Below are 11,982 nucleotides of genomic sequence, written 5' to 3' on the forward strand. Positions count from 1 at the left end.
GACCTTGCGCTTGCCAGGCAGGCGCTTTGCCGCTGAGCTAAATCCCCAGCCCCAGATTTCTGAATTTTAATTAGAACAGTCTAACGCATTTGTAGCATACTGAAAGTACTCTGAAGAAATTTTATTCTAAGGTGGTTTGTGAGATGAGGATGACTTGTGCTAATGTATATTCTGTCCCTGTCCTTAAAAACAGAATATACGAGGCAGGTGTGGTAGTCCCTGCCCGTAATCCCAGGGTGACTGAGGCAAGAGGATGGAAACTTGGAGCCCAGTGAGGCAGCTTAGCAAGAGTCTGTCTCAGATCAAAAACTAAAGGGGGTGGGAGCATAGCTCAGTGTGGAGTCCCTGGGCCCACTCCCCAGTACCTGGGGGTTTTGGTGGCGTGGGGGGTACAATGTGAGAACACTCAGCAAAGAGCTTAGTTTTCAAGAAAAGTTGAGAAAATCTAGAATTTCAGAAAAGTAACTTTTCATTTGTCTTAATTAAACCCCCAATTTGGGGAGAGAGTATGGCAAATTTATACATGTTAGATACTTTCCATTATTTGCAAGGAATACCTAATTTATAACATGACTAATAAGTTATGTTATCTTTGTTATTTATCTGAAAAATCCCATCTAATAATTGTTTCAATAAAATTCTCAGGAAAGTCACTCCTATCGTATCATACAATGACAAAAAAGATTAAGAAACTTTAAATTCCTTACAATATCTTAAGCTGATATCCACTGAAATTAAAAGATATTTTCAGTTTTTAGGCTTGCTAATTACTGGATAGTAGAGTAAGTCAAGTTTGCCTAAACTTTAAATTCCTTACAATATCTTAAGCTGATATCCACTGAAATTAAAAGATATTTTCAGTTTTTAGGCTTGCTAATTACTGGATAGTAGAGTAAGTCAAGTTTGCCTAAATTGGAAATAATTCTATCATTACAAGATACAGGAAATTTTTTAAGAATAGTGAAAATTTCAATTTTTGACTTATGAAATTGCCATGAACAAAATCACTTTTGACCTTCATTGCCTGCTGCTGGTAATTATTGTCTTTACCATGACTGCTTGTGGGACACTACTCTTGTCTACACAGGAAAGTTTTCTTCTTAATTTCTTCCATTTCCTTCAGACAAATGCACTAACTGGTATTTGCTGTGACATCAAGCCTTTCTATGGTGACTTTGGAGAGGCGAGAGTAGCTTTAAAGAAATAAAAATGCCTTGTCTTTCATCCTGATGGTTACACTGTGTACGTTATGTGGTCAGAAGGCAGCACATTCAAAGGAGCTTGGAAAGTATTCACACAGGCTCAAACATGCACACACGCGTGCAAGGACACCTCTCTACACAGGATAGTGATGGAGAAGGGGAGGGGAATGATACAGGGACAGGTGAGTTACAAATGAGTATAAGGGTCTGGACTGAGGTTGGTCCTTTCTTTCCCATCCCTAACCCTGAAGGTAAACAGGGTTGTTATCACGTGAAAATCACGGTAAGGAAAGCTGACCCAGCTTGCCAAGGAATTAAAAAAATCTCCTGGGGAATGAAGGTAAATTTTGAAGGAAAAGGAAGAAGTGTAGAGCTTGAGATGTTTCCTCTCTATGAGATGACTTTTGAAGAGGAAAATGAGAAAGCCACCTGAAAATGTAGCACTAGCTGGTTCAGTGGCACAAAGCTTGAACAAAGTTAGCCATTGTTTGTTCCCCAGGGCTGTTGTTAGAAAAGCAGTATCACCTAAATGTCTCCAAGGGACAGGCTAAAGAAAACTTAAACCTCATCACAGCTAGGAAACCACTGATTCCTCCTTTTATGAGGCAGCTTAGCTTCCTGAAGTCAAATTTAGAGAAACTTGCTTGGCAGTGGAGCTTCCCAGCAGAGTGAGAAACTGTGTCTGGGTACTTCAATCCAGTCCTTTTCACTAGCATTAAAATCTGTTCAATACATTTTAGTCAGTGTGTTTCAAAAACTTCATCCAGATACATTTAGCAGATGGAGAATTGTCTTGCACAAAAATTATACTTGTTTGCATAGCATATCCATTCTAAAATATGACTAAATGAGGGTTCCTGCAGCGTCTGCACTAGAAATAGTTCTGAATCCATTTGGTGCTGTTTTGCTGTTGCTCTTCTGCACCTTCATGAAGATAACCTTTGCTCTAGCCACACTTGGCCGTGCAGACTGACAGCCTCATGGTTCCCTGGATAAGGGGGTCCTCTGAACTGCATTTCTAGTCCTGGGACTTTTTCAGCTAAACAGCAAGAAACCCATTGGCCCCAAACTGTGATGATTTGTTTGTACTTTCACAATGGCGTACTTACGGATCATTTTGGAATGTGAATTTCTACCTCTAATGTCTGAAATGAAAGTTCATTTTATGTCCACACACAAAACCAGGGGAGTCTTTTCGCTCAGTTAAGTAGACAATTCAGTCAAGCACCTATGATAAAATTAGTTGAATCAGCTGGGCATGTACTAACAACCGCCTTATGATTATCTGAGAAACGCTGACGTCTCTCTGGTCCTTGCTTTCTCCATGTCCCAAGAGCATCTTAATTCTTTAAAATTTGCTGATTGTGTACGACTACATCTGATCATCTTTGCGTGACGGATCATTTTCACCGCGTCTTCTTCCTGTCTGTGCGGATCCCTCCTCCCCTCCTCCTCCTCCACCCCTTCCCTTCCTCTTAGTATATTCTCATCCTTTCCTCAGTAATTCACTTCATAACTTAGGGTTTCTCCTTCCTTTCACTTTCCTTCATGGCAGACGCTGGTTCTCGTGATGTCACTGTCATATAACTGCATTCAACACTCGATTGAGCTTCCCTGACGATCTCTTTGAGCCTTCACGTGCTCAGCCACAGGAGCAGCCTTCGCTCACGTCTTGGTCATCTCTCACCCGGTTACTCAGCTACTTCACTTCAGCTTTCTGTCTCAGCCACTCTCCACGGGCTGGGCAGTCCATGCTCAAAACCAGGCAGACCAGTCTCTCACGACTTAACACCTCTTGACAATCAAACCTCACCTGGAATTTAAAAGAATGCAGCTGCTATAGCAAGCAATGTGGCAGTTCTCTCAAAAAATAAACCACAGAACTACCATATGATCCTTCAGTTCTGGGTATCCACCTAAACGAACCAAAAGCAGAGACTCAGAAATATTTATTCACATATTTGTAACACTAATCACAATAGCAAAAAGACGGAAGGAATCCCAAGTGTCCGTGAACAGATGAATTAAACAAAATATAATACATACACAAATTGATTATTAGTCAATCCTAAAGGAAATTCTAACCCCTACTGCAACATAGGTAGCTCCAAAGATAGTCCACTGAATGAAAATGGTAATGTTTGCCAAACAACATGGATGCGTTAATGCCACTGAAGTGTGTACCGAGCGTTGGTTAGGATAATAAATGCCATGCGATGTATCTTTGACCAGATAAATGAAACTACCCCTGCCTGTAGGAGAAAGCCCAAATTCTTCAGAAGATGGAGACTGCTCTATACCCCATTTCTGCAAACACTGATCCCATTCCTTTCTACTGAGAAAATGCCATTTTGCCAACGCATCTCTAACCCTGTTCCAACAATGCAAAGCAGAAGGTGTTTATTTTCTCCTCGGGGAACCAATGGTTCTTTGTTCCCATGGTCCCTACTTCATTACCACAATGAATCTCTGAAAAACTCCCCCAGAATGTGAAGACTTTTAAAACAGAGCAATCTTCTCTTAACACAGAGCGGATGCTTTAGAAACTGAGTTAATCAGTGAATTTTAGCCTGTACCATGCAACCCGTGATGCGAGAGTCACTATATCTTCATTCTGCAATTTGTCTTTCAAGGGAATGGATGACAAGACAGCTGCCTCAGTGTGAAGGGAGCAGAGTTCTGAAATATTGGACTTGAGAATGTTTCCCTGTAAAGCTGAATTTCTAACAGCACATAGGCCTTTCATTTTAGTGTATTTTGGAACTGAAGGGTAAATATTAACAATGAGTAACTCAGTGTTTTTACCATTCCTAGTCACTCAAAGAAATGGGTATTCTGAGATACTACAGCGTATCTCAAGTTCTCTTACTGCTGGAGTCAATCACTTTACAATAAATTTCATCTTACAAATGGAAAGAACTATCCATAGAACATCTGATGGATGTGTTCTATTAATTTAAATGGAAAACGGTGTACATAGGACTGTATGACTGGGAAATTTGACAGTTCATTAGCCTATTGTTTCTTCAACAGTGATATTCTTTCTAGAACAAAGTTGTCCTCCTAAACACTTAACTAATAAGGGTTTATTGAGCACCTATTGTACATTCAAGACTGTACAGGATCTCAAAGAGTTTATATAAATGTGACAATTACTGTCAAAGACATCTATAAAAGAAAAAATAGAATTAAACTCTGGGCTTTTAATTTCCCATGTACACATTAACATAACTGTATACATGCAACAGAAAATATAAATTTAGTTGAGCAACTCTACAGAAAACTAAGCTAAAGCAAATTAGTATTCTGCCTGCTTGATATTTTAATATCGGCCTATATGCAATCAAAGACTGGATTCAGATACATTAAAATATTGTCTCAGGGCTGGGGATTTAGCTCAGTGGCACAGTGCCTGCCTGGCAAGCACAAGGTCATGGGTTCGATTCCTGGTACCAGTAGAAAAACAAAAACAAAAAAAATTATCTGTCTGTAAATAAGAGAACAAAAATCAAAGTTTACAATGTATGTGGAACAATACATAGCTATGAACTACATCAGTGAAGGTTGATGTGGCCATATGTTCTATGTTAAAGGGAGAATAGTTTTTCTACTCTGAATCTTAAAATTAACCCTGTTACTAAAATCTAGAACATATATTAATCTTATTAAAGGATATATTCCATGTAGATGAATTCCAAGATGCCTTGAAAATTATCCACATTTTAATGTATGTCCCCTATCCTTGAGCAGGTGGTGTGGTCCACAGACAAGCAGAATTGGTCCACTCAGCACCTCCCCTTTTCTCCTCTTCTTTGAAAAAAATATCAAAATTTCTGCCTGAAGAAACAGTTACCTGCTACCATCTGACAGTACCATAATTGAAATGATCCTAAGTGTCATTTTTGCCCCGTGTTTAATGCATCAGCGTGAATTTGAGACAGACAGAGAGACAGAGAGACAGACATTTACTTGGGGTGTTTCTGTCTGCTGTGTTCTTCAATGACCTCTTCCGCTCCGGCAGCGTGAGTTCACTAGCTATTCTACTCAAACCACTCTCTGTAGGTGTTTTCTCCCTCTGTCCACATGTACCAGGAAGTGGTGGGTGTAATTCAATTGAAATAAAAGTTTCAATTTATTTCAACTCAATAGAGTGATAGGCTAACCTGCTGGAAGTATCCATTTATTATTCTTTAAGTAATTGCATTTGACATTTATTATAATATAAGCAGACCGTTTATTGATCAGTTCATTTGTGCCAGAGCTTGTCCTAATGCTAATCGCTTTCCATGAATTGACTCATTCAGTCCTTGAAAATGCCTGGTGGGCTTTCGCCACATCCCCATTTTCGTCTCAGGATGCGAAGATTTGGAGAGATTCATTGAATTACACAAAACTGTACGTCCAGTAAGTGGAAGAGCTCGGAAGTATGCAAACTCAGAGCTGTTCAACTCCAAATCTTTAATTCTTACAACCATCTTCAGAACCTCTGAAATTCAAGGGCAGGGAACAGTGGCTGCTTCCCAAAGACAGGGCTAGGGGCAAAGGGAAGCTGTTTTTTAGAAGAAAAGAAGAAAAGGTGTGTAACGAAGAGATGGACAGACCAAAGGAAAAACTCGAAAGATGTCCACGTTCATGACACAGGGGGGAAGCAGAGCCCAGAAAGAAGAGGACAAAGGCAGATGGAGAGACGAAGGACAAGCAAAGAATCGTGTGTTCAGCTCCTATAAAAGTGCTCATCGCATGCCCGCTGTCTGCTGGGCACCGGTCTACATGCTGAAAATATAGCGTTGGAACAACAATCGGAAAATACCTGTGCTTTACACTCACAGCCTACTGGAATAAGAAGACACAACACAAGGTTGTTAAGGATCTACTATGTGAAATAACAGAAAATGCTGCAAATAGAAGAGCTGACAGACAGCACAAGGAAACATGCAGTGTCAGGGTGAGCAGCCTCGCTGGTTGGAGACGTGACCCGCGACGATTTTGTCTCGGGTAGCGAGAAGGCAGCCGTGCTGCTGGGCAAGAGCTGCACGCAGAGCGCCAAGGGCGAGCACAAGGCCCTGAGACTGGGGTCTGAGCGCGTCCAGAAGGGCACGGAGGTTGCATGCTGCGTCAGAGCGAGGGAGAAAGGCGAAGGTGGCGACGACGTGCGACCACTGCCTTTTCCTGGAGCCAAACAGAAAGGAGAGGATTTCGAGCAGAGGCGTGACAATTTAACACGCCACTCTGGCTCCTCCTTTCATAATAAATACATGAGGAGCAAGAGCAGAAACAGAGAGACAGAAAAAATGACTATTACAGTAATCCAGGCTAGAGGGAAGAAGTTAGAGTGTGCGAAGGTAGAAGTGTGCAAACTTTCAGGATGCTTCTGCGAAACGAGCAGAGTTTGCTTCCGAGCCAGATGTGCAGAAGAGAGAAAGCGTGCTGCAGTGAAGTGTGTGGCCTGAAGAAGGAGGAGACCGGAGCCTCCATGAGGAAGGCGGAAAGCTGGAGAAGGACCGGGTGGGGAGCGTCCCGGCAGCTCGGTAATGACGTTACGTTTGAAAGGCCAAGGCAGCTTGTGAGCTAGACAGTTTAGACGGTTTGCAGCCCCAGCTAAAGAAGGAACTGGGAAGGACAGCATAAAAATAGGAAGAATTTCACAAGGACAGAAATGGATGATCAGACCACACGCTGAAAACTGGCTCACATGGTGACATTTGGCCAAGTCTCCTGGGTTTGGTTACGAATGAGCAGTATGAGCTCTGTTACAAGGGGCAAAATTCAGGAAAGACAGTAAGATGTGTAGCAGAGCCAGGTGTGGTGGCACATGACTGTAATCCCAGCACTTGGGAGGCTGAAGCAGGAGGATCATTGCAAGTTCAAGATCAGCCTGGGCTACAAAGTGAGCTCAAGGCCAGCCTGAACTGCACAGGGAGACCCTGTCTCAAAAAGACAAAAAAAAAAAAAAAAAAAAAAAAGCAGCGTAACAGAAATGGCAACATGAGAAGACTGCAGCTGGATGAAAGGGACCAGTTAAATATAACCCACCAGGCCCTGCAAACTCACAAGACAATGCCTTTTAACCAAGGGTCTAGAGGCACATTCATGAAAAACACGGAAAACAAGCCAAGCAAGCTAGTGCACCAAATCCATGAAAAATTGGGAGGTCGGGATTTTCAGCTAGTATTGATAATTTACTTCATTAGAAAGGACATTTACACACAAATAATGTACTACAATTAATGGTCTCATTAAAACCTTTACACGAAAATTAGAAGAGGACCACAGGGAGGAGCAAGGGAGTTGGCACAGATAGACGAAGCCCTGTCTCCTCCTCCTTCCTCAGGTCCAGATGGACGAGTCACAGAGAACCTGCACTGTCGCTCGCCCTCTCCCGGACATTTGTAACTGTCCTTTGCAAATGACCACCCGGACCTCCCCAACCATTCACCAACAGGACAGTAGGGGCAGGGCCTGACTTACAGTGGTTCCACTTACAATTTTCTAACTTTATAATGTTTTTGACTTTACAATGTTGCAAAAGCAGTACCTATGCAATAGCAATCCTATTTCAAGCTTTATAGCAATGTTTGGCACACTACACTCCGCCATGCTGGGCAGGCTCGGCAGGCTGAGCTTCCCGTCCCTCAGCCCTGAGGTGAGCAAGCAGTCCTCTCCCCACAGTGCACTGTGTTGCTAAGCAAGCGTGCTTGGTAAGGTAGTTGTATTAAGTACATTTTCTACTTAAAAAGATTTAAATTCACTATGGTTCTACTGGAATATAACCCCATCATCAATTGAAGATCACATGCAATTGATCGTAAATTATTTTTGCACACGCATGTGTGTGTGTGTGTGTGTGTGTATTTGAACACAAGCCAACCAGAAAGAGGGCCAACTCACACCTGATTATGCTACTGTGATGAGTTTACTGAGGAGTTAGGATGGCAGTATAAGAGAGGATGGAAAGGTGGGAAAATGCTAATGGCCTTGTGGGAAACAGGCTGGGATGATGTGCAAAATCAGAGGTTTCTGAACCTCTAATGGCACTGCCAGGTACCAGAAGCCATGGCGGTGCGCAAGACTGAAATGTGTATGGAGATCAAGCTTTCCTTTCACCTTTGCAAATTGTAAGCTCCATGCCAACCTCACCATATAGACTAGAATGGGAAAAGTATTTCAATAATATTTATGTGAGTCTTGCTGAGTAAACTCTGTATGTCAAATCTATTTCGAGTCTTATTTCAACACTAATGACAATGACGTGGAATGTGGGGCTAAGTTTCAGGAAATTATTACTTAAAGTATTAACATTTTTTGAGCTTTTTGAGATAACTGTAGGTTTGCATACAATTGCAAAAAGTAATAAATGCAACGTACCCTTACTCAGGTACTCTGTCTCCCAGTGCTAACATCTTGTAAAATATACCTCTGTATCAGAGCCAGAATAACGGCATGATACTCTCAAGGTAGCAACTGCCATCACCATAGAAGATTACTTTTTACATCCGCATTCTTTTCCCTCTTGCTTCCCAATCCCCTCTTTAATCCCTGGCAAACAATGATCTACTCTCCATTCCTAGAATTTTGTGTCTTTGACCAAGTTATATAAATGGAATCACCTGGTATGTAACACTTTGAGATATGTAATTCTTTGCATAATTCTCTGAAGATTCTTCCATGTTATCGCATGTATTAATAGGTCATTACTTTTCATTGCTCACTATTCCATGGCATGGATGTACAATGATTTGTTCAACCATTCACCTACTGACAAACATCCGAGTTGTTTATGGTGTGGCCTAGTATAAATAGATCCACTATCACTATTCTGGTACAGGTTTTTATATGAATAGAATCCCATTTCTCTGGAATCAATGCTCAGGAGTGTAATTTCTTAAGCATATGGTTTTTGAATGCTTACTTTTTAAAAAATAGCCTATTTTCCAGACTGGCTATATCATTTCATATTCCACAGCAATGTCAGTGATTTGCTTTCTTTTATCCTTGTCAGCATTTGGATTTGTCACTGGTTTGTTCTTTGGTTTGGTGTTTCGGGTTTTTGGTACTTGAATAATTTTGATAGGGGTGTGCTGATAACTCTGTCGTTTCAGTTTGTATTTTCCTACAGTCTAAAGACACAAAATATTTTTTCAGGTGCTTGTTTCACATCTGTATATCTTCTTCATGTCTTTTACATACTTGAGAAGTGAATATTTTAGGTTTGGGGATTTTTGTTTCATGTGGGATTTTTGCTTGTTTAGTTGTGTTTTAATTGCTGAGATTTTAAAGTTCTTTATGTATTCTAGATACTAGTTCTTTATGGAATATGCGTTTTGCAAAAATTTTCTTCCAATTTATAACTTACCTTCTCATCCTTTTAGGGTCTTTCACAGAGCAAAGGTTTTCAATTTCTACAAAATGCTATCTACCAATGTTTCCTTCTATGAAATGTGGTTTTGGTGCCATGTTTGGAAATTAGTTGTCTTCACATAGACTCTGAAAATTTTCTTCTATGTTTTTCTCTACAACTTTCATAGCTTTATATATTGAGTTTTAGCCTGTGATCTATTTTGAGTTAAGATCTGTATGAGGCATGAGACAGGTCAAGGTGGGTTTTTTCTTCTGATATCTGATTGCTCTTACACGATTTGTTGAAAAAGGTATCTTTCTTGCATTGAATTTTTTGCATCCATGTCAAAAAAATCAATTGAGCATGTTTGTGTGAGGCTAGCCGGGGCTTTCTGTTCCACCCCGTTGATCTGTGCCTGCTTCTCCACCAGTGTCATCCGGTCTTGATTCCTGGTGCGATGTAATAAGTCTGATAATCAGTTTTACTGTTCTTCCCACTATATTCTTCAACATTATTTTAGACATTCTAGTATTTTTACCTTTCCCCATACACTAAAGAATAATGTTACCTATATCTAACAGAAAGAGACACCAAAAGTCAAATCTACCTGTAGTTTTCATAAAAATCTCAACTCGCAAAAAAAAATTATCATCTTTACTATGTTGTCTTGCCGTCTCTAAGCATACTATGTCTTTATCAGTTTTTGCCTTACATAGTTTAGAGTCCTGTACTTAACGGCACATACGGCAGGCATCTCTATGACTTCCTGGTGTGTCAGTTCTTCTTTTGTCATTGTATAATATCCCTCTACACTTCTGGCACATTTCTTAGCTTTGAAATTTACTTACAGGATATTAACACAGCCTTTCCTGCTCTGCCTTGACTAATGTTTGCATAATATAATCTTTTTATATTTCACTTTTGTGCTATCTATATTGTTATATTTTAAGTGAATTTATTGTAGGCAGTATATAATTAAAGCATGCTTTTCAGTTCAGCTCGCCAACTTTTGTCTTTTAATCCATGTATTTAGATCATATACATTTAATGCAATTATTCATGTGGTGTGATTTAAGTCTGGCTTTTTATTTTTCATTTTCTGTTTATATTCTGGTTTATATTTTTTTATTCTATTTTTCTTCCTCCTATGAGTTACTTCAATAATCTTTAGATTGTTTTCAAGGGCATCTTTTTGCATAACATTTATGGTTGTTGTTCTAAGTATTATGCTATATATATATATATAATATTGATATGATATATATATCAAACATAAACTTGGGCAAGTAAAATTTTGATAAATATATATATATATATATATGTCTTATAAAAATCTACAGGTGTCATCATTTTACCAAGATGAATGACATATAGAAACTTTACCTCTCTGTATATCCTATTACTATAACCCCTGTTTATACGGTAATTGTCTTAGTTTTCTATATATCTATTTAGAATCACATAAAATGCACCCATCATTTTTGTTTCAATTGCCAAACATAATTTAGAAACTTAGAATGAGCAAAGCCTATTGCACTAGGTATATTTGTTTTTACTGTATTCTTGTTCCCTCTTGATATCCCAATATTTTCTCTTCAGGGAATTTCCTTTAGCCCTTCTTTTGGGGTAGCCCAGCTCCTGACAAATTCTTCAACTGAAGGAGTCTTATTTTCCCCTTCCTTCCTGACAGATATTTTCACTGGTTGTAACATTATTGTAATTTCTTTCGGCAATGAAAAAAAATATCTTGCTACTTCCTCTGGCTTTTGTAGTTTCTAATGAGATAGCTAGTCATTCTAATCATTTCCCCTACACATAAAGAATCAATAGTCTCTGGCTGATTTCAGGATGTCTTTATTTTCTTTAATTTTCAGATGCTAAATTAATGTAGCTTGTCACAGATTTCTTTGATTTATCCTATAGGTTTGCATCACTTGCAAAATTTGTGGCATTTTGCACCATTAATTATCTGAGCATCTTTTTTGGTATCACCCTCCTTCTTCCATCATCTGCTACTCAAATGACATGTGTTAGATCTTTTGTGATAATCCCACTGTCCTGGAAGCCCTCTGTTTTTGCTTGTTCTTTACTTTTTCTTTTCCAGTCTATTTCCTTTTGGTTGCTCAGATTGAATACTTTCTATTCTATATTTCAGACACTGATTTGTTCCTCTGTTCTCTCTACCCTGCAAATGAAACCATCAATCAAACTATTTACTCTGGTTACGATGATTTTCATTTCTAAAATCTCTATTTGTTTCTTTACCGCATCTGTTTTTTGCTGATGCTTTCTTTTTCCCCCATTTATTTCAAGTATGCTTATGATTGCTTATTGTAGCATTTTTATTATGATGACTTTTAAACCTTTGTCAGATAAAACTAACACCTATGTCATCCAAGTGTTTTTATTGAAATCTACATATTTTTGTCTCATTGTGCAATT

The sequence above is a fragment of the Chinchilla lanigera genome, unplaced genomic scaffold (assembly GCF_000276665.1).
Source record: "Chinchilla lanigera isolate Chin_1 unplaced genomic scaffold, ChiLan1.0 scaffold00020, whole genome shotgun sequence".
Lineage (NCBI taxonomy): Eukaryota > Metazoa > Chordata > Mammalia > Rodentia > Chinchillidae > Chinchilla > Chinchilla lanigera.